Below are 3,515 nucleotides of genomic sequence, written 5' to 3'. Positions count from 1 at the left end.
CCACGGAGGCTTCTGGCGGCGCAACTCCCGATCTATTGTATTTTCTGGAAGTTTTGGTTTACATAAGAGGTGTTGGAGTTGGGGACAAGTCAGGGGGGTTCCCGAGGCGGCCATGAGGTAGGTGTGCGCTGAAGTAAATAGTCCCTAGAGGCAATAATAAAGTTGTTATTTATATTTCCTTATATCATGATAAATATTTATTATTCATGCTAGAATTGTATTAACCGGAAACTTAGTACATGTGTGAATACATAGACAAACAAAGTGTCACTAGTATGCCTCTACTTGACTAGCTCGTTGAAACAAAGATGGTTAAGTTTCCTAGCCATAGACATGAGTTGTCATTTGATTAACGGGATCACATCATTAGGGAATGATGTGATTGACTTGACCCATCTGTTAGCCTAGCACGATGATCGTTTAGTTTGTTGCTATTGCTTTCTTCATGACTTATACATGTTCCTATGACTATGGGATTATGCAACTCCCGAATACGGAGGAACACTTTGTGTGCTACCATACGTCACAACGTAACTGGGTGATTATAAAGGTTCTCTACAGGTGTCTCCGATGGCACTTGTTGAGTTGGCATAGATCAAGATTAGGATTTGTCACTCCGATTGTCGGAGGGGTATCTCTGGGCCCTCTCGGTAATGCACATCACTATAAGCCTTGCAAGCAATGCAAGTAATGAGTTAGTTGCGGGATGACGCATTACGGAAACAAGTAAAGAGACTTGCCGGTAACGAGATTGAACTAGGCATTGAGATACCGACGATCGAATCTCAGGCAAGTAACATAACGATGACAAAGGGAACAACGTATGTTGTTATGCGGTTTGACCGATAAAGATCTTCGTAGAATATGTAGGAGCCAATATGAACATCCAGGTTCCGCTATTGGTTATTGACCGGAGACGTGTCTCGGTCATGTCTACGTAGTTCTTGAACCCGTAGGGTCCACACGCTTAATGTTCGGTGATGATCGGTATTATGAGTTTATGTGATTTGATGTACCGAAGTTAGTTCGGAGTCCCGGATGAGATCGGGGACATGACGAGGAGTCTCGAAATGGTCGAGACGTAATGATCGATATATTGGACGACTATATTCGGACATCAGAAAGGTTCCGAGTGATTCGGGTATTTTTCGGAGTACCAGGGAGTTACGGGAATACGGGGAGGAAGTATCGGGCCTCATGGGCCAAGTGTGGAAGAGAGGAGTCAGGGTGCGTGCCCCCCTAGCCCAAACCGAATTGGAGTAGGGGGCCAGCCCCCCTTTCCTCCTTTCCTCCCTCTCCTTCCTTCTCCCCTTCCCCCTTGCTTTCCTCCTCCTAGTAGGAGTAGGAAAGGGGAGTCCTACTCCTACTAGGAGGACGACTCCTCCTCCTGGCGCGCCCTAGGAGGGCCGGCCGGCCTCCCCCTTGCTCCTTTATATACGGGGGCTGGGGGGCACCCTAGAACACACAAGTTGATCATTGATCCCTTAGCCATGTGCAGTGCTCCCCTCCACCATAATCCACCTCGATCATATCCTAGCAGTGCTTAGGTGAAGCCCTGCGTCGGTAGCAACATCATCACCGTCATCACGCTGTCGTGCTCACGGAACTCTCCCGTGAAGCTCTGCTAGATCGGAGTTCGTGGGACGTCATCGAGCTGAACGTGTGCTGAACTTGGAGGTGTCGTGTGTTCGGTACTTGGATCGGTCGGATCGTGAAGACGTTCGACTACATCAACCGCGTTCTCATAACACTTCCGCTTATGGTCTACGAGGGTACGTGGACGATACTCTTCCCTTTGGTTGCTATGCATCACCATGATCTTGCGTGTGCATAGGATTTTTTTTGAAATTACTACGTTCCCCAACAGTGGTATCAGAGCAGGTTTATGCATAGATGTTATATGCACGAGTAGAACACAAGTGAGTTGTGGGCGATACAAGTCATACTGCTTACCAGCATGTCATACTTTGGTTCGGCGGTATTGTTGGATGAAGAGTCCCAGACCGACATTACGCGTACGCTTACGCGAGACTGGTTCTACCGACGTGCTTTGCACACAGGTGGCTGGCGGGTGTCAGTTTCTCCAACTTTAGTTGAACCGAGTGTGGCTACGCCCGGTCCTTGAGAAGGTTAAAACAACACTAACATGACGAACTATCGTTGTGGTTTTGATGCATAGGTAAGAACGGTTCTTGCTCAGCCCGTAGCAGCCACGTAAAACTTGCAACAACAAAGTAGATGACGTCTAACTTGTTTTTGCAGGGCTTGTTGTGATGTGATATGGTCAAGACGTGATTAGATATAAGTTGTTGTATGAGATGATCATGTTTTTTTGAAGTTATCGGCAACTGGCAGAAGCCTTATGGTTGTCTCTTTATTGCATAAGATGCAAGTGCCATGTAATTGCTTTACTTTATCGCTATGCGATAGCAATAGTTGCAAAAGCAATAGCTGGTGAGACGACCATGTGACGACACGTTGATAAAACATCAAGATGATGGAGATCATGGTGTCATGCCGGTAACAATGGAGATCATGACAGTACTTTGGAGATGGAGATCAAAAGCACAAGATGATGATGGCCATATCATGTCACATATTTGGATTGAATGTGATGTTTATCTTTTATACATCTTATTTTTGCATAGTTCGGTGGTAGCATTATAAGATGATCTCTCACTAAATTTCAAGGTAAAAGTGTTCTCCCTGAGTATGCACCGTTGCCAAAGTTCGTCGTGCCAAGACACCATGTGATGATCAGGTGTGATAAGCTCAACGTTCATTTGCAACGGGTGTAAGACAGTTTTGCACACGCAGAAATACTCGGGTTAAACTTGACGAGCCTAACATATGCAGATATGGCCTCGGAACACTGGAGACCGAAAGGTCGAGCGTGAGCCATATAGTAGATATGATCAACATAATGATGTTCACCATTGAAAACTACTCCATCTCACGTGATGATCGGACATGGTTTAGTTGATTTGGATCACGTGATCATTTAGATGACTAGAGGGATGTCTATCTAAGTGGGAGTTCTTAAGTAATATGATTAATTGAACTTAAATTTATCATGAACTTAGTCCAGATAGTATTTGCATATCTACGTTGTAGATCAATAGCTCGCACATAGCTTCCCCGTTTATTTTTGATATGTTCCTAGAGAAAAATAAATTGAAAGATGTTAGTAGCAATGATGCGGATTGGATCCGTGATCTGAGGATTATCCTCATTGCTGCACAGAAGAATTATGTCCTTGATGCACCGCTAGGTGACAGACCTATTGCAGGAGCATATGCAGACATTATGAACGTTTGGCAAAGCTCGATATGATGACTACTTGATAGTTTAGTGCACCATGCTTTACGGCATAGAACCGGGACTTCAAAAATGTTTTGAATGCCACGGAGCATATAAGATGTTCCAAGAGTTGAAATTATTATTTCATACTCATGCCCATGTCAAGAGGTAGGACACCTCTAACAGTACTTTGCCTACAAAGATGGAGGAGAATA

The sequence above is a fragment of the Triticum urartu genome, chromosome 4 (genome assembly GCF_003073215.2).
Source record: "Triticum urartu cultivar G1812 chromosome 4, Tu2.1, whole genome shotgun sequence".
In the NCBI taxonomy this organism is placed as follows: domain Eukaryota; kingdom Viridiplantae; phylum Streptophyta; class Magnoliopsida; order Poales; family Poaceae; genus Triticum; species Triticum urartu.
Note: the sequence above shows the minus strand (reverse complement) of the source record.